General features: G+C 42.7%; 1 pseudogene across 1 annotated transcript; it reads left to right on the top strand.

Annotated features, from left to right (window-relative positions):
• The first annotated feature begins 2110 nt into the window (after positions 1 to 2110).
• Positions 2111 to 8431, top strand: LOC148147971 (syncytin-1-like; annotated as a pseudogene). The gene is made up of 2 exons (XR_015759273.1): positions 2111 to 2487; positions 6620 to 8431. The product of XR_015759273.1 is annotated as a syncytin-1-like (transcript).
• Positions 8432 to 20738: the final 12307 nt, after the last annotated feature.

Below are 20738 nucleotides of genomic sequence, written 5' to 3'. Positions count from 1 at the left end.
GGAGATGGAAAGAAAAATAAGCAAATCCTGCATTCTAAATCCCAGTACTTCTGAGATATCCTGTTCCATTAGTCCTATTATTTCTGTGTTCAATTCCCTCTATCAACTTCTCTAGCCTGAAAGGCTACCAATTCAGAAATTTATTGTACCTTGGAAGGCTGCAGACTGGAACTGTAATTGAGTCAACCACTTCCCTCATTTCTAGGCTTCATAACTGCTGTTTCCCAATGCCTAGTCAGCAAGTATAATGAAGCACTTTAATCCAACCATAACCAGTACTTCTAAAATTAATAAATCTTAACACCCTTCATCTCAAAACAAAAATAAAGTAAATAAATTATATGGAACTCTGGCTGCAAAGAATAAATACAAAAAATTAATAATAGGAAAGCTGACCAACACTTTAATAATTAAGCATCAGTAGGCATGGATTTTACTCAATCCAATATCATGCCACAAAGTACAAATGATTAAATAGAATTATCAACAAGTAAATGGGTTGTGAATAAATATGTAATTAAATATGAATGCTTGATTCCAAAAGAATAATATCAGGGGAAATAATTGATTTACCATCCATTCCTTGTATCTTCTTCCCTTTTTTCTGCTGAATTGGGTCTCCACGAATCATCCATATATCCTGGGTTTTTTTTTAGATTACCTACAGTGTGGAAACAGGCCCTTTGGCCCAACCAGTCCACACCGACCCTCCGAAGAGTAACCCACCCAGACCATTTCCCTCTGACTAATGCACCTAACACTATGGACAATTTAGCATGGCCAATTCACCTGACCTGCACATCTTTGGATTGTGGGAGGAAACCGGGGCACCCAGAGAAAACCCACACAGACACGGGGAGAATGTACATAGGCAGTTGCCCGAGGCCGGAATCAAACCAAGGCCCCTGGTGCTGTGAGGCAGCAGTGCTAACCACTGAGCCACCATGCCACCCATTGCTGAGGTGTAAATTACTTGAAAATAAAGAGAAACAAATGCAGAGATTGCCAGAAGTGCACTGCTATCATTTTGTGTGGTCAGTTTATTTAATTCTTCAAACTGCCAATTGCTGTCTGAGATGTGTGGTGGGGTAACTTCGTGGTGGGAACTAGAACTTGCAAATTACAAGCACTAAGGGAGAAGTGGCAGAATATGGGCAACATGATTACATATTATGAGAGGCCTGTATTTTCAACTATTGACAAGGTTTGTAAAGACTGAAAAGGCAGAAGGGCAAGTTAGAGTTAAAATTGAAAGACACAACGTTGATAGATCATTGGTGTGGTCCAAACTTTCTGTTTTATGAGAGATTACTTCATGTAGAAAATAACAAGTGCTGTTACTTCGTTCTGATTTTAGTCAGATTATCCTCAGTAATGGGTTTTCTTCATGGTGGCTCAGTGGTTAGCATGCAGCTTCACAGCACCAGGGTCCCACGTTCGATTCCAGCCTCGGGTGACTGTGCGTGGAATTTGCAAATTCTCCACGTGTCTGTGTGGGTTTTCTCTGGGTGCACCGGTTTCCTCCCACAGTCCAAAGATGTGCAGGTCAGGTGAATTGGCCATGCTAAATTGTCCATAGTGTTTAGTGCGTTAGTCAGAGGGAAATGGGTCTTGTGGGAGCTTAGAAATGTTGTTTTTGCAGATGGGTGAGGGGGTGTAGTGGGGGGAAGGGGAACATTATACAAAGAGTCGCGGAATTCTTGTAGCATGTAGCATACTTAAGGCTAAGACTTTAATGAATATAGAGGGTCTTTTAAAGAAAATAGTTTTAAGCTAGGAAATAACTTTAAAGTGTTGTAGTTGACCACAAAAAGAAGGAGCAGGGGCATTTCACAATAAAGCTTATCATATGATAAAAGAAACTGGATAAAAGAACAAGCTGTAACAAACAAGGAACAAAGAATGCAGACATACAAGGACAGCAGGATGGCCAGATAAGAAAATAACTAACAAGTGAGGTAATCGGCTTATGATAGGATGGGAAAAGGGAGGCGTGATTCCGCAACTTGTAAACTGAATAAGAAAGCTAACATGCTCTGTTTTGGTGCGCATTTCTGCTTGATTGCAGAAGCATCCGGTACTTGCAAGACTGTAATAAATTGTTCTTGTTTCCAAGGCTTTGTCTCAGGCTGATTGATTTGTGAGTGAGTTCTGTTTCTCACAATTGGGGGCCTCGTTCCGGGATCCAAAACTCCGACCGCTCAACAGTCTTGGGACGACGGGCGAGGTGCACCTCGCCGATTTCGGTGATCTCTGTCTCCCTTGCTTGTTGTTCGCGGTTTGGGCAAGTACGATCCGGACTGGGAGACCCTGGAAACAAGGTGGGCAGATGCGGCAGGTTCGGTCGGGCAACTCTTGTGCACAAGACCCGGGTAGGGAAAGGTCTTAAAGGATATATCCAGGTGACCGGGGGCAGCGGTTTGCTGCAGGAATTGCCGCGGGATGGGGTGCACCGAAATGACCAGGTAACTCTATGCACAGACCAAGGTAAGAAAAGAGACCCTTAAGTATTGCCTTGATGGTCGGGACGTACGAAAGTGTGGGATGTGGGAAAAATAGTGTTACTTCTGCAATTCCATTTACTTAAACAAAGTAAATGAACTCACACGAGTGTGTAATTGTTTTAGCCAAGAGCTGAGTCAACAAGAATGGAAACTGTGTGGAGGAAATACATAATTGTTTTTGTATTAGCTAAAATTGTATGCCAGAATGAAATGTGACAGCAAAACAATGGTAGATATTACAGGCAAATAGATAAGATGCTGTGAGGGGAGGAAGTTAAGCTAGATACGCCCGTACAAACAGTAGGTATAAACATCTGTTTCCCACTTTTACAGAAACACAGAAACAAACCCCAATTAAAAGGGTCATAAGGATCAGGGGAAGGTACAGATGGAGGGAGTAGATAATGGTGAAGAAAGAATATGCCTAACAATGACCTACAGCGGGATGAGGTCAAATGGCCTTGTGAGGCCAGAAAGAAGCATTTTGTCACAGACAAGGCCGGATAAAGCAAGAGATAAACAGGAGTAATGGGTGCCGGTCTTAGGGAAGTGGAAGATGTAAACAGGGGAGGAGCAATGTAAAACAAAAGAAACCAAATTATATAAATGTTGTGTATTAATTGAATTTGGGGTGTGTATGTCCCCTTCCTTATAGACACTGGACATCACACCCTCTTGCGAGAGTAAAGTAAAGGACACTACTGATTCAGATTTTGTCTCGGACTGCAATTATTGAAGTGTCTGAGCTTTGTTTCTCACAAAAGTATAGGGAATTGGCGATATGTAAAATAAAGCATATGTCAATGGAAAACAGCCCGTGTCAGAAGGGCTAGTAGCTGAAGGGCTACTGAGGGTGCACTTCGTAACTAACTTATGGCCAGACGTCCAGAAGAATATTTAAAAGCTAGAGGAGTCGTTGCGGGAAGCTCAAAGTGTCTGTGAGATACGGTGTCTGTGTGTGTGTGTGAGAGAGAGAGGGAGAGGGAGAGAGAAAGAGCTGTACAGCGAGTAGAAAGTTTAACCCTTTGTGATTTGGTTTGAATGCACATTTGTTTGTTGGTGATTGAATGTTTGTGCTTTGTTCCCTGGAGCTCGAGATCCGGTACTGTTTTGAATCTGATTTCTACTATGGAAATTTTAACATGATTTCTTTTAAGGTTAAGGATTTTACAGATTATGAAATAAAATGTTAACTCCTGTTCGTTTTCCAGGTAATGACTGCCTTACTATCAGTTTCTAACTAATCTCTTTTATCCTTATATAAAAGTGATTTATGGAGAACAATTGAAGTCTCAAAAAAAAAGCATGTAATTGGTCAGATTAATTGGACGAGTAAGGTGTCTAGTCAGGACCCTGAAGGGGGTGTGGAAGAAGGTGACACCGGACCTCATTAAGATTAATTAAATTAGCAACAATGGGAGGTACGGGGAGTTGCCTGTGTAACGATCGATCTGTAAATAACATTAAAGGGGATATATCCTGCCCGACAGTTCTTTGGGGAGAATGTTGGGTAATTGGGAACACAACTCCCGGATGCGGGAGAAAGATAAGGCTACAACAATAAAATATTGTTGTTTCGTTTGGACTAGAGAAAGTATTAAGGCGCCTGGTATTTTTTTTTGGCCCAAATATGGGTCCGAGGAGGATTGGCTGTGTCAAGATCTTAATATATATGTCAATCGAAAAGAACCGTACAGTCAAAAAGAGTCCGATTATGCGGCTTGTTGGATAGGGAGCGTGGGAAAGAAATTATGTCCCATAAATACGGAGGAATCAGGGAAAGAACAGAAAAAGAATGAACAAGGGAAGCCACAATGGGATCCCTTAACGTGTTTGCCGCCCCCATATACTACTCCCTGGAACGAGCCTACAGCTCCCGAAGTGGAACCAAGTCCAGACACAGAAAGAGGAATGGACTCTGAACTAAAAGATGCAGAACCTGGGGCGGGGGGAGGGGGGCAGAGTCACTCGAGCCACCACACATAAAGGAGGAGCAGAGATAATGGAAAATATAAACTTATGTCCCTTACGAGAGGTTCTGATTGGGGAAGGTACAATTGGATATGTAAATGGTCCCTTAACTAGCAGTGAAGTTAGGGTCTTTAAAAAGGAAATGAAAAGTTTAATAGAGGATCTGGTTGGACTAGCCAAACAATTAGAGCAATCCCGAGGGCCTAATTTATATACCTGGGGAGAACTGATGGCAATTTTAGGAACGTTATTTTCAGGGGAAGAACGAGGTATGATTAGGAGAGCGGCTTTATAGGAATGGGAAAAGAAGCATCCAGTTGGGGAAGAAGGGGCCCCAGCAGAACAGAAATTCCCAAATGTTGACCCTTATTGGGAAAACAATGACAGAGAAGATAGGGAGTCAATGCGGGATCTACGAGAAATGGTAATATTAGGAATTAAAGAGGCGGCACCAAGATCATAAAACTTTGTTAATGCCTTTGAAGTACGACAAGAGAAGGATGAAACCCCTTCTGCATTTCTCAAAAGGCTCAAGGAGGCCACAAGGAAGTATTCGGGAATGGATCCCGATAATCCGATAATCTTAAAGGTCCAGTTTGTAACTAAATAATGGCCGGACATTCAAAAGAAATTACAGAAATTAGATGGATGGAGTGAAAGACAGATGGAAGAACTGTTATGTGAGGCACAGAAAGTGTATGTGAAAAGGGAAGACGAGAAGCAGAAACAGAAAGCCAAAATGATGGTGGCGGCAGTAGAAGAAATAACAAAAAGGAGAATGGGATCAGGGGATAACAGGAAGGGTAGGGGAGGACACGAAAGACAAGGGTCAGATACCCGGGAAAGGAGGCAACAGGCAGGGTGTTACCATTGCGGGAAAGTGGGGCATTTTAAATGGGAATGCCCAGAATTAGCACGAGAAAGGGAAGCCGTTTCCCTAATGATCTTAGATGAAGATTAAGGGAGTCAGGGGTTCCTTCCTCCTGAGACCCACCGGGAACCCTTGATAAATTTAAAGGTGGGGCCTGAAGGGGAGCAGGCAGTATTTCTGGTGGACACAGGAGCGGCACAGTCATCCCTAAGTTTTAGACCTACCGGCGTTAAATTGACTAAGGAGTATCTTAAGGTTTCTGGAGTAAAAGGCGAGGAATTCTTGGTGCCTATTTTTGAGCCAACCCTAATTAGAGGAAATGATGAGGAAGTGATAGGACAATTACTATATATTTCTGACATTGGAAGTAATCTATTAGGTAGGGATTTGATTATATTGCTGGGCTTAAAAATTGGGGTGGAGGATAGTGCAGTAACTGTAATGATGGCTAAGACAACCCAAGGAAGATGGATCCTCCCGGATGAAGGGAGTTATTAAGTAAACCAGTCATGAGAAACATCCTAACCACCTTGCACCAAGGCAGTCATTGGGGCTCCCAAGCCATGTGTGACATAGTGTTAAGGAAGTACGAATGTAAAGGGATATACACATTAGCCAAGCAGGTATGCGCAGGATGCCCGACTTGCCAAAAGATTAATAAGAAAGTAACTAGAGGGGGGCCAAGAGGTGGAAGAAACCCTGGGATAAGACCTTTTCAAAGAATACAGTAGATTACACAAAATTTACCCCAGTAGGGAAACAAAAGTACTTATTAGTCCTAATGGATCAGCTAACTGGGTGGGTGGAGGCGTTTCCAATGTCCTCAGCTACCTCGAAGGGAGTAGTGAAAATTCTTTTAGAACATATAATTCCTTGATATGGAGTGGTGGAAAGTATAGATTCAGACCAAGGTAGCCATTTTACCTCTAAGATTCTACAAGAAGTAATGGCAGAATTAGAGATCTCTTGGGAATTCCACATTCCTTGGCACCCGCCTTCCTCTGGATGGGTGGAACGAATGAATCAAGCCTTAAAGAAGCAATTGTCTAAGCTAGTCCTAGAGACTCGATTACCATGGACAAAAAATGTTTACCTATCGCGTTGCTATGCATTAGGATTGAGCCAAGGCGTGATATAGGCCTCTCTCCTTATGAGATGATGTTTGTTTTACCTTTCTTGGGTGGAAAAGGGGAACTCTACCAACTGTAGAGTTCAATGATAAGTTTTTAAAGAACTATATTGTGGCGCTCAGCTCTTCTTTGTCTGTCCTTAGGAAGAAGGGTCTGTTGACCCAGACACCTCCACTTGAGTTCGCCATACATCGAATACAACCGGGTGATTGGGTCCTGATAAAGACCTGGAAAGATACCAAACTGCACTCAGGCTGAGAGGGACCGTTCCTAACCCTCCTGACTACTGAAACAGCCATCCGAACTGCTGAAAAAGGGTGGAGTCATCACGCTCATGTTGAGGGCCCCGTGGAGGCTCCTTCCCCTTTGGCAGAGTGGCAAGCTCATCCTACAGACAACCCTCTGAAAATCAAGCTGAGCAAAAAGAATGGACTGAGATAAGAGCTTATTAAGTATTGGTTAAAAAACTGTATCCCAAAACAATTGTAAGTGTCGCATGGACTCACTCATCCCTGGTATTTAAAGGGTTAGGGAATAGACAGATAGGGTTGTGAGCTGAAATGAGTGGTCAGCTTTATGTTGTCACGATAATATTGGCGCTAGCTGCCAAGGGGGTGGGTGAGAAAAATCATTTTACCGCTTTATGTTAGAATTATGCTAAACTAAGGGGGCATACCGACTGTTGGGTATGTGCGGAGATCCCACACCATGGGGAATCCAGAATTCCTCTCACGGTAATACCACTTACCAAAGAAGAAGTGTACGATGTACAACTATTTGACTCGGGCTCAAATGATACAACTTGGAGGTTTGAAAGGGGTAATTATAACTTTGCAGGATGGTTCCCTCGACCAGCACTGAAAACTCTGGGTGCTATCGATGGCCTTAGAGTTTCCCCACCGAAAGGAACAGTAAATATCACTTGTTTCTGTAATCAGAATGATACCGCACCCTTCCGATTAGGAAAATCATCTTGTGTCTACTCCAGCTAAGCCACTGCCGCGACCATTCCCCGAGTATTGATTGGGACATATTGGGTGTGTGGCTTAAAGGCCTACCCATTTATCCCCGGCGAGAAGTACGTTTGGAGTGGCGGATGTAACGGGAATGGGTGCTGGGACCATCCAGTTCAGACACTACCTCAAAACCAGAAAGGCTGGAGTGGCTGCTGCTACCTTGCCTATATAATTCCCTACTTGAGGCTGTTAAAGAGAGCCCCAAACATACCTTGGAATAAACAGGGAGGAAGGCGAGTAACCCGGAAAGTAACCGAAGGAGATCGCCTCCTCTGGACTTTGATACCTATGTATGGGACCGCTCGAGCAGGAGTAGAAATACAAAAGTTGGCGACTTCCCTGGAAGAGTTGGCCAACAATACTGCTGATGCGTTGGCCGAAACCCAATCCCAAGTAGCAGCCATAACGACCAAAATGATTGCCACTAGGCTAACGACCCTTCAGAAAGGATGGCTCTGGACTATATTCTAGCAGAGAAGGGTGGTACCTGTGCACTAATTGGCGGGGAATGTTGCACGTACATACCTGAGGTCTCCTCTAACATTACTGATATCTCCAAACATGTGTGAGACAAAATCGCCAAGATAAGGGAGGCCGGTAATCGGTACCGGAACGAAAAAGGATGGGAATGGGGGAATTGGGGATTGACTGGTTGGGGAAGGTGGTTAGTCAATCTAGCTATCTATGGATTATTGATATTAGTGGGTCTGGTGGTAGGGTTCAATGTCCTAAAATGAGTAATGAGCCGACTGATGACATCCCTTGGGGAAGGAATCCAAATAAATCATCAGATGCTTTTACTATCAGCAGGTGATATGCAACAAAGAGAAAGTTAAAGAGTGCTTCTAGAGTTCAAGGGACGAACAACACAAATGTAAAATGTAAGATTGTGAACCTCATCGCCAAAAGGCCTAAGAGGGCAGAACATAAGAAAATGGATTAAAGGAGACTTAATAAGTGCAGAAACAATAGTTTTAAAAAAAAGGGGGAATTGTGGGAGCTTAGAAATGTAGTTTCTGCAGGTGGGTGAGGGGGTGTAGTGGGGGGAAGGGAAGGGGAACATTATACAAACAGTCACGGAATTCTTGTAGCATGTAGCATGTAGCATACTTAAGGCTAAGACTTAAATGAATATAGAGGGTCTTTTAAAGCTAGGAAATAACTTTGAAGTATTGTAGTTGACCACAAAAAGAAGCAGCAGGGGTATTTCACAATAAAGCTTATAGTATGATAAGAGAAAATGGATAAAAGAACAAGCTGTAACAAACAAGGAACAAAGAATGCAGACAAGGACAGCAGGATGGCCAGATAAGAAAATAACTAACAAGTGAGGTAATCGGCTTATGATAGGATGGGAAAAGGGAGGCATGATTCCGCAACTTGTAAACTAAATAAGAAAACTAACATGCTCTGTTTTGGCACGCATTTCTGCTTGATTGCAGAAGCGTCTGGTACTTGCAAGACTGTAATAAATTGTTCTTGTTTCCAAGGCTTTGTCTCAGGCTGATTGATTTGTAAGTGAGTTCTGTTTCTCACAGTCTGGGTGGGTTACTCTTCGAAAGGTTGGTGTGGACTGGTTGAGCCGAAGGGCCTGTTTCCACACTGTAGGAAATCTAATCTAATCTAATCAAAAAAGACAATTGAGAGACACATATCTAAATCATTCTGAACAGTGAAAATCATGAAGATTTTAACACTGTGTGGGGTACAGCTTTGTTTAAGTTAGGTAAAATAAATAATTTTGTGTGGACAAAGGGGGCATGGTGACTCATGGTTAGCACTGCAGCCTCACAGCACCAGGGTCCCAGGTTCAATTCCAGCCTCGGGTGACTGTCTGTGTGGAGTTTGCACGTTCTCCTGGTATCTGCGTGGGTTTCCTCCGGGTGCTCCGGTTTCCTCTCACAGTCCAAAGATGTGCAGGTCAGGTGAATTGGCCATGCTAAATTGCCCACAATGTTAGGTGCATTAGTCAGAGGGAAATGGGTCTGGGTGGGTTACTCTTCGGAGGGTCGGTGTGGACTGGTTGGGCCGAAGGGCCTGTTTCCACACTGTAGGGAATCTAATCATATCTAAATCGTTCTGAACTGTGAAAATCATGAAGATTTTAGCACTGTGTGTACAGCTTTGTTTAAGTCAGGGACCCAAGCAAATGCATTGCGTGCCATTCCTCATGTCTATGACCACCAATGAATTGGTAGATTAGGTCAGCGTTGTGTCAACAGAAATGTTGTTCTGTGTTACCAGACCATTTAAGGTTATCTTCAGCTTATCCATAAAGCCATTGGTCTGCGTCATTGGACATGTGGGATTGGACCCACAGCCTTGTCAAAACTGATGGTCCTTCAATTTCACTTTCTCCATCACTCAACAACATATGCAACAGCACCTTCCCAGCCTATGACCTCTACCATCTCGATGGATCAGGACAGCAGACATAAGGGGACACAACCACATGGAAGTCCCCCTTCTGTCCACATGCTATCCTGATATTGCACTCGACAGCTAATTTTTCATGATTGCTGGGACATAAACCTGGAACTCACTTTCTGAAACAGCTATGGATTTATTAACACCACAAGGATTGCATTCGTTCAAAAAGGCAATTTATCTTCACCTTCACAAGGGCAATTTGACATGGGCAACAAATGCTGGGCCAACCATTCATGCTCGCATCCCATGAAACAATAAAAATGAACATTCTTGTCATTGACATGTAGTCATTGATTGTATATATTTCAGTGGACTGCACTTTTACTAGTTTCACTGAATTATCACTGAAAATATAGATATTTGTGTTCAGGTTGTCCTTTATGCCCCGCAGAGGTTGTCTAGTTATGCTTTTTTTTTATCAACTTATAGTGCAATTTCTACTTGTAGGCATGATCTTGGCAGGATTTTTACTTATCAGCTAAGGGGAGACATGTAACTCCATTTTTCAAAAAGGGAAGGTGACAAAAATAAGGTCACTATCGGCCAATTAGCTGAGCATCAATTATAGGAAAAATTGTTATAATCCATTGTAAATGATGTAATAACAATTTTTTAAAGAAGTAACAAGCCGGAAAGATGAAAGGAAAGCAGTGGATGTAACATATTTGGGCTTCCAGAAACTGCTTAATAAAGTCCTGCTTATTAGGCTACTTAACAGCACAGTGTACAGGTGGTACATTCGCTTAGACAGAGGCTAATTAAAAGAAGACGGAGCGTTGGATTGAGAGGGACCTTTTCAGAGTGACAACTTGTAAATAGTGGGGTGCTTTAAGGATAAATGCTGTGTCCACAATTACTTCCAATATATGTTTCTTAACTTGGATGAGGAGCAGGAATGTTTTATAACAAGGCCTGTGGATGACACAAAAATAGGTGAGAAATCTGTCAGATTTTTAAAAATTCATTGATGGGAAGAGGGCATCACTGGCTAAATTTATTGCCAATCCTAATTGCCACAGTAAAGTCAACTGACTACATTGGTACATAGCTCATGTCCATTGTAGGCCAGATGAGGCAAGGATGGCAGTTTCCTTCCCTCAATGACATTAGTGAACCAGACAGGTTTTTCTGACAATCAAGAATGGTTTTGTGGTTGTTAGGGCTGCTCGTGACTACGCGGCACAAAATGGCCTATGCCTAATATAGCAGAACATGGCTGATAGTGGTTAGAGAGCTGAGGAAAATATTTGATTAATGTAGTCTTCACAAGAAGAACCGTAGTAGCTTTGTAGACCCAAGGTAACAGAACTGAGGCAGAATATGCAGCTGCAGTTGTTTATGCATAAGATATAGGCAAGAACATTTCACATTACACTTATTTACTGAATCTCTCTTGAATTATTTCATCAATCTCTCACAATGCCAATGGTATGTTTTAGTTAATATCCTTCAAATAATCCTAGATATAGATTCTGAAGTAGTTATATGTTCACCTACATACAAAAAAAATGCGCTAAAAGCATCAGAGGAAAAGATTCAAATAAAATTATGAGAGCAAACCAGTCTCAGACAGTAAAAAACAACTCCCATATCGTTACAGGGAGATATGAGTGACTCAGAAACTAGCAGACACTGGAATATGGATTGAATGAGCACATTGTAAGACACCCAAGGATAAAGATAGGGGTGTCCAGTAAATACAGTATGAAAGAAACTGTTCACAACTTGTTAGCTAGAGTATTCTAACACCAGGTCTAACCATATAACTGTGTTGGAACTGATAACATAACAATTAGTAAAAATCAATATTCTTTTGTATTTCCTGCAATGAGGTCAATAAGGAACTTAAAAGGTCATAGAGTCATAGAGATGGACAGTATGGAAACAGACCCTTCGGTCCAACTCGTCCATGCCAACCAGATATCCCAATTCAATTTAGTCCCATTTGCCAGCATATCCCTCCAAACGCTTCTTATTCATATATCCATCCAAGTGCCTTTTAAATGTCGCAATTGTACCAGCCTGTACCACTTACTCTGGCAGCTGATTCCATACACATACCACCCTCTGTGTGAAAAAGTTGCCCCTTTGATCTCTTTTATATCTTTCCCCTCTCACCCTAAACCTATGCCCTCTAGTTCTGGACTTTGTCTATTTATCCTATCCATGCCCCTCATAATTTTGTAAACCTCTATAAGGTCACCTCTCAGTTTCCGGAGCTCCAGGGAAAATAGCCACAGCCTGATCAACCTCTCCCTATAGCTCAAATCCTCCAACCCTGGCAACATCCTTGTAAATCTTTTCTGAACCCTTTCAAGTTTCACAACATCTTTCCGACAGGAAGGAGACCAGAATTGCAATATTCCAACGGTGGCCTAATCAATGTCCTGTACAGCTGCAACATGACCTCTCAACTCCTGTACTCAACAGTCTGACCAATTAAAGAAAGCATACCAAACGCCTTCTTCATTATCCTATTTACCTGCGACTCCAACTTCCAGGACCTATGAGCCTGCACGCCAAGGTCTCTTTGTTCAGCAACACTCCCTAGGACCTTACCATTAAGTGTAAAAGTCCTGCTAAGATTTGCTTTCCCAAAATGCAGCACCTCACATTTATCTGAATTAAACTCCATCTGCCACTTCTCAGCCCATTGGCCCATCTGGTCCAGATCCTGTTGTAATCTGAGGTAACCTTCTTCACTGTCCACTGCACCTCCAATTTTGGTGTCATCTGCAAACTGACTAACTATAACTCTAATACTCACATCCAAATCATTTATGTAAATGACAAAAAGTAGAGGACCCTGCACCAATTCTTGTGGCACTCCACTGGTCATAGGCTTCCAGTCTGAAAAACAAACCTCCACAACCACCTTCTGTCTTCTACCTTTGAGCCACTTCTGTATCCAAATGGCTAGTTCTCCCTTTATTCCGTGTGATCTAACCTTGCTAACCAGTCTCCAAGTATCCAATTAATTAGTAATTAACATTGTGCAGCTGGCAAATGTCTGGGCAGGAATGTACTGGAAGACAATGTCCACTGAAAAAGCTCCAAGAAGGGAGATAAGAGAGCCTGGGAAACATCATGAGACCATGAAGGACCGTAGATAGGTTTTTGAGTATCAAGGGTTATAGGGAGAAAGTGGAAGAATGGGGTTGACTGAATAGCAGAGCAGACTCGATGGACTGAATGGCCTAATTTCTGCTCTGATGTCTTATGTTCTTAGGGACTGGGAGTTAACCACAAGCCTGTCCATCTCTCGCCATTCAGTGATATGATTAGCTTAATTGGAAATAGAACATAGAACATTACAGCGCAGTACAGGCCCTTCGGCCCTCGATGTTGTGCCAACCTGTCAATCTGAAGCCCATCTAACCTACACTATTTCATGTACGTCCATATGCTTGTCCAATGACGACATAAATGTACTTAAAGTTGGCTAGTCTACTACCGTTGCAGGCAAAGCATTCCATACCCTTACTACTCGCTGAGTAAAGAAACTACCTCTGACATTGTCCTATATCTGTCACCTCTCAATTTAAAGCTATGCCCCCTCATGCTCGCCGTCACCATACTTGGAAAAAGGCTCTCCCTGTCCACCCTATTTAACCCTCTGATTATCTTATAGGTCTCTATTAAGGAACCTCTCAACCTTCTTCTCTCTAATGAAAACAGCCTCAAGTCCCTCAGCCTTTCCTCGTAACACCTTCCAGGCAACTTCCTAGTAAATCTCATCTGCACCCTTTCCAAAGCTTCCATATCCTTCTTATAATGCGGTGACCAGAACTGCACACAATGTATTCAATTAAATAATATGATTGGCTTGTAAATGTTAAAGGTGGGATGAAATATATGTTTTCCTTTGTTGGATGAAGACCTCTCTGGATTTTCAGAGGGTTTCTTCCCACCAGTGTAATTTCAATAATCTGTTTGATGCTGAAAGTGAACTCCTGGGTGCTAAGTGAATCATTTGGTCATTCCATCCCAACAATGGTCATATTAGATTCTTAATTCAAATCTTTTTAAATAGAATTCAAATTCCACTACCTGCCAGCAATGTGAGAAAATGTAAGATTTTGCTCTTTAGCAAAAGAAAAGAGGATCTGAGTATTATTTGAATGGAGAAAGACTTCAGAAAGCTTTAGCCTAGAGGGATTTGGGGTCATTGTGCATAAATCATTAAAAGCTAGCATACAAGGTCAGCAGTTAATAGGCAAGGCAAATGGAATGCTGGCCTTTATTTCAAAGGAATTGGAGTATAAAAATAGAGAAGTCTTGTTAAAGCCATCCAAGGAACTAATTAGACTACACCTGGAATACCTAGAATAATTTTGGTCCCGATCTAAGGAAAGGTATACTACCATTGGAGGCAATCCAAAGAAGGAGGGATTGTCTGATGAGGAGAAGTTGAGTAATTTGAGCCGATACTCAATGAGGTTTAGAAAATTGAGAGGTGACCATATTGAAACTTACAAAATTTTTAGGGAACTTAGCTGAGCAGATGTGGAGAGGCTGTTTTATCTTGTGGCAGAGTCGAGAATTAGAGTAATCTCAGAGTAAGGGGTGACCCAATTCGGACAAAGCAGTCATGATTTGGAGGTGCCAGTGTTGGACTGGGGTGTACAAAGTTAAAAATCACACAACACCAGGTTATAGTCCAACAGGTTTATTTGGAAGCACACTAGCGGTCGGAGCGTCGCTCCTTCATCAGGTGGTTGTAACCTGGTGTTGTGTGATTTTTAACTTAGGACAAAGCAGGAATTTCTTCTCTCAGAGGATAGTGAGTCTGTGGAATTCTCTACTACAGAGGGCTGTAAAGCTGGGTCATTGAGTATATTCAATGATGAGATTGTCTGATTTTTAATCAGTAAGGGAATCCAACGTTCGGGGGAAAAGGCAAGAAGGTGAATTGAAGATATCAAGTCAACCATGACATCATTGATTGGCACTGAAAAATGTGTTGCTGGAAAAGCGCAGCAGGTCAGGCAGCATCCAAGGAGCAGGAGAATCGATGTTTTGGGCATAAGCCCTTCATCAGGAATTGATTGGCAGTCATGATTTGGAGATGCCGGTGTTGGACTGGGGTGTACAAAGTTAAAAATCACACAACATCAGGTTATAGTCTAACGGGTTTAATTGGAAACACACCAGCTCCTTTATCAGGTGATAGTGGAGGACACAATTCTAAGGCACAGAATTTATAGCAAAAATTTACAGTGTGATGTAACTGAAACTATACATTGAAAAATACCTTGATTGTCTGCTGAGTCTTTCATCTGTTCGAATACCATGATAGTTTTATTTCTTTCATGTGTAAATCATAAAACCTTTTTTTAAAAGTTGCATTCTCAGGTTAGCTGTAACAATGGACGTTAGCTTGACAATATGTTGAAGGTGTTAGCCCCCTGTGTTCTCTGTCTATGCCACAATGTTTAGATGGATTCTAATCTAAAAAGTGAGAAAACTCCAGGACAACTCCACACAATTCTGTCACGGTAGGCGCTGCAATACGTGTCAGAGTGTGGGTATGGATACCACCATTATACGTGGGGTAACCTCCCACCTTATACGTGGCAGGTACTCATGTGACTTAGCCAACGTTGTCTGTCTTATACGTTACAAGCAAGGATGCCCTGAGGCATGGTACATTGGGGAAACCGAGCAAAGGCTACAACAATGGATGAATGGACACCGCACAACAATCAACAGACAGGAATGTTCCCTACCAGTGGGGGAACACCTCAGTGGTCCAGGACATTCGACCTCGGACCTTCGGGTGACCATCCTCCAAGGTGGACTTCGGGACAGGCAGCTGCGAAAAGTGGCCGAGCAGAGGCTGATAGCTAAGTTCCGTGCTCATAGGGAGGGCCTTGTGTTCATGTCACATTACAGTTGACCATTGCACTATACACACACACAGACACTCTCTCACACACACATACACACGGACACACATATACACAGACATGCACATAGACACTCACACACACCCTTACAGACACACACACTCCCCCACCCACACAGGCATCCTCTCAGAGACTTAGACCACTCTACACTCATGCATACACATACACACTCCCTCTCACAGACACTCACAATCCCCCACCCCAGACACACACACACATACAGACAGACAGACAAAGACCCAAATGCACACACATATTTTGTGGGGTGAATTTGTACTTACAGAGTTAGATTGTACTTTGCTCAAAAACTGCATGAATTCAAGTAAAACTGAGCCCAAAAACTGCATGAATTAATGTAAAACCCTGTTTTCTCACTTTTTAGATTAGAGTCAATCTAAACATCATGGCATAGACAGGGAACACAGGGGGCTAACACCTTCAACATATTGTCTGGCTATCGTCATTGTTAACAGCTAACCTGAGAATGCAACTTTTAAAAAAAAAGGTTTTATGATTTACACATGAAAGAAGTGAAACTATCATGGTATTCGAACAGATGAAAGACTCAACAGACAATCAAGGTATTTTTCAATGTATAATTTCAGTTACATCACACTGTAAACATTTACGATAAATTCTGTGCCTTAGAATTGTGTCCTCCACTATCACCTGATGAAGGAACAGCTCTCTGAAAGCTAGTGTGCTGCCAATTAAACCTGTTGGACTTATAACCTGGTGTTGTGTGATTTTTAACATTGATTGGCAGGACAGACTCAATGAGCTGATTGGCCGACTGTTGCTCCTCTGTTTCATGCTCATATAAATACCATCTCAGATTTACATTGTTCAACTTTTGCAATCTAAAATCTCATTCCTAAAACAAAATTAGGGAGAGATTTGAATAGCAGGATAATAATTTAAAACTTGTGATGTTGGGGAAACCCAGTGCTAATTTAACTCCGTGAGCAGATGGGCAATGAGAGTGTGGTATATAGAGTCATAGAGTCATAGAGATATACAGCATTGAAACAGACCCTTCGGTCCAATCTGTCCATGCCGACCAGATATTTCAACCCAATCTAGTCCCACCTTCCAGCACTCGGCCCATATCCCTCCAAACCCTTCCTATTCATATACCCATCCAAATGCCTCTTAAATGTTTCAATTGTACCAGTCTCCACCACATCCTCTGGCAGCTCATTCCATATACGTATCACTCTCTGTGTGAAAAGGTTGCCCCTTAAGTCTCTTTTATATCTTTTCCCTCTCACCCTAAACCTATGCCCTCTAGTTCTGGACTCCCCGACCCCAGGGAAAAGACTTTGTCTATTTATCCTATCCATGCCCCTCATAATTTTGTAAACCTCTATAAGGTCATCTCTCAGCCTCCAATGCTCCAGGGAAACAGCCTCAGCCTGTTCAGTCTCTCCCTGTAGCTCAAATCCTCCAACCCTGGCAACATCCTTGTAAATCTTTTCTGAACCCTTTCAAGTTTCACATCTTTCCGATACGAAGGAGACCAGAATTGCATGCAATATTCCAATAGTGGCTTAACCAATGTCCTGTACAGCCGCAACTCCTGTACTCAATACTCTGACCAATAAAGGAAAGCATACCAAACGCCTTCTTCACTATCCTATCTACCTGCGACTCCACTTTCAAGGAGCTATGAACCTGCATGCCAAGGTCTCTTTGTTCAGCAACACTCCCTAGGATCTTACCATTAAGTGTATAAGTCCTGCTAAGATTTGCTTTCCCAAAATGTAGCACCTCGCACTTATCTGAATTAAACTCCATCTGCCACTTCTCAGTCCATTAGCCCATCTGGTCCAGATCCTGTTGTAATCTGAGGTAATCCCCTTCGCTGTCCACTACACCTCCAATTTTGGTGTCATCTGCAAACTTATTAACTGTACCTCTTATGCTCGCATTCAAATCATTTATGTAAATGACAAAAAGTAGAGGACCCAGCACCAACCCTTGTGGCACTCCACTAGTCACAGGCATCCAGTATGAAAAACAAACCTCCACCACCACGCTCTGTCACCTTTGAGCCAATTCTGTATCCAAATGGCTAGTTCTCCCTGTATTCCATGAGACCTAACCTTGCTAATCAGTCTCCCATGGGGAACCTTGTTGAACGCCTTACTGAAGTCCAAATAGACCACATCTACCTCTCTGCCCTCATCAATCTTCTTTGTTACTTCTTCAAAAACCTCAATCAAGTTTGTGAGACATGATGTCCCACGCACAAAGCCATGTTGACTATCCCTAATCAGTCCTTGCTTTCCAAATACATGTACATCCTATCCCTTAGGATTCCCTCCAACAACTTGCCCACCACTGAGGTCAGGCTCACCGGTCTATAGTTCTCTGGCTTGTCCTTACCACCCTTCTTAAACAGTGGCATTACGTTAGCCAACCTCCGGTCTTCCGGCACCTCACCTGTGACTATCGATGTTACAAATATCTCAGCAAGAGGCCTGGTAATCACTTCTCTAGTTTCCCACAGAGTTCTAGGGTACACCTGATCAGGTCCTGGGAATTTATCCACATTTAACCGTTTCAAGACATCCAGCACTTCCTCCTTTGTAATCTGGACATTTTGCAAGATGTCACCATCTATTTCCCTACAGTCTGTATCTTCTATATCCTTTTCCACAGTAAATACTGATGCAAAATATTCATTTAGTATCTCCCCCATTTTCTGTGGCTCCACACAAAGGCCTCCTTGTTGATCTTTGAGGGGCCCTATTCTCTCCTCAGTTACTCTTTTGTCCTTAATGTATTTGTAAAAACCCTGTGGATTCTCCTGAACCCTATTTGCCAAAGCTATCTCATGTCCCCTTTTTGCCCTCCTGATTTCCCTCTTAAGTATACTCCTACTTCCTTTATACTCTTTAGATTACTTTACAGTGTGGAAACAGGCCCTTCGGCCCAACAAGTCCACACCGACCGCCGAAGCGCAACCCACCCATACCCCTACATTTACCCCTTACCTAACACTACGGACAATTTAACATGGCCAATTCACCTGACCTGCACATCTTTGGACTGTGGGAGGAAACCGGAGCACCCGGAGGAAACCCACGCAGACACAGGGAGAATGTGCAAACTCCACACAGTCAGTCGCCGGAGGCGGGAATTGAACCCGGGTCTCTGGCGCTGCAAGGCAGCAGTGCTAACCACTGTGCCACCGTGCCGCCCACGGTGCCGCCCACGTGCCGCCTCTTCTAAGGATTCACTCAATCTATTCTGTCTATATGCTTCCTTCTTTTTCTTAACCAAACCCTCAATTTCTTTAGTCATCCAGCATTCCCTATACCTACCAGCCTACCCTTTCATCCTAACAGGAATATACTGTCTCTGGACTCTCGTTATCTCATTTCTGGAAGCTTCCCATTTTCAAGCTGTCCCTTTACCTGCAAACATCTGCCTCCAATCAGCTTTTGAAAGTTCTTGCCTAATACCGTCAAAATTGGCCTTTCTCCAATTCAGAACTTCAACTTTTAGATCTGGTCTATCCTTTTCCATCACTTTTTTAAAATGAATAGAATTATGGTCCCCCCACCCACCCCCCCACCTTACTAGTTTAAATCCTTCCAAGCAGTTCTAGCAAATTTCCCTGCTAGTATATTAGTCCCCTTCCAATTTAGATGCAATCTGTCCTTCTTATACAGGTCACTTCCATCCCAAAAGAGATTCCACTGATCCAAAAATGTGAATCCTTCTCCCATACACCACCTCCTCAGCCATGCATTCATCCGCTCTAACCTCCTATTCCTGCCCTCGTAGCACTGGGAGTAATCCAGATATTACTACCTTTGAGGACCTCCTTTTTAAATTTCTGCCTAACTCTCTGTAATCTCCCTTCAGAATCTCAACCTTTTCCTTTCCTATATTGTTGGTTCCAATGTGAACAATGACCTCTTGTTGGCCCTCTCCCCCGTGAGAACATTCTGCACCTCTCTGAGACATCCTTGATCCTGGCACCAGGGAAACAACACACCATTCTGCTTTTTCTCTGCTGGCCACAGAAACGTCTATGACACAACGTTTGCTGTTGAAAAATGTGATGCTGGAAAAACACAGCAGGCCAGGCAGCATCCGAGGAGCAGGAGAATCAACGTTTTGGGCATAAGCCCTTCTTCAGGAATGACCTCAGGAATATTCAGGAATATTGAGGTTCTTCATCCCTGAAGAAGGGCTTATGCCCGAAACGTCGATTCTCCTGCTCCTCAGATGCTGCCTGCCTGCTGTGTTTTTCCAGCATCACATTTTTCAACTCTGGTCTCCAGCATCTGCAGTCCTCACTTTTCTCCACAACGTTTACTGTGGGAACCTGACACTTGAATTATCTATCATGAGATTGATCATGTAAATTCTCGGGTGAGAACTGAATTGAAACAACCAGTTACATTGTACACACAATCCTATTTGAAGTATTAGGTGACTCCAATTTATGTGTAACACCCTCTGTGAAATCTAAATTTACAGGACTCATATTGACAACAAAGATTTCTTTCTTAGTTCTTCATCTTTTGCATTATGCTGCACGAGAAAAGGGTGTGTACTTTATTGAGATTAAACTTCATAAACTTTCAAGCTCATCAATTACTTTGAAATGTAGTCATTATTGATTCATATGAGAACCAGAAAGCCAACACAACAACAACTTGGGTGTGTGTAGGCTTGAATGTATGTATTACATATACATTCCCATTTGGGGTTTGTTTAGACAATCTTGAACAGTGAAATACCATAAATCAACACGTGTTTCTTTCACTTCCTTGTCACTATTTGGCGCGGCAGAGGAGACTCCTTGCCTCTTGGTGGCGCGGTTGCCTACTTAGTGAGAGGATGTTCTTTTTCCGGGTTGGATGGTCTGAGTCATTCGGATGAGCACG

Source organism: Chiloscyllium plagiosum, unplaced genomic scaffold (genome assembly GCF_037043375.1).
Source record: "Chiloscyllium plagiosum isolate Xiang-an unplaced genomic scaffold, Cpla_swu_hap1 HiC_scaffold_14, whole genome shotgun sequence".
NCBI classification, from domain to species: Eukaryota; Metazoa; Chordata; class Chondrichthyes; order Orectolobiformes; family Hemiscylliidae; genus Chiloscyllium; species Chiloscyllium plagiosum.
This window is presented reverse-complemented; position numbering and strand designations above follow the sequence as displayed.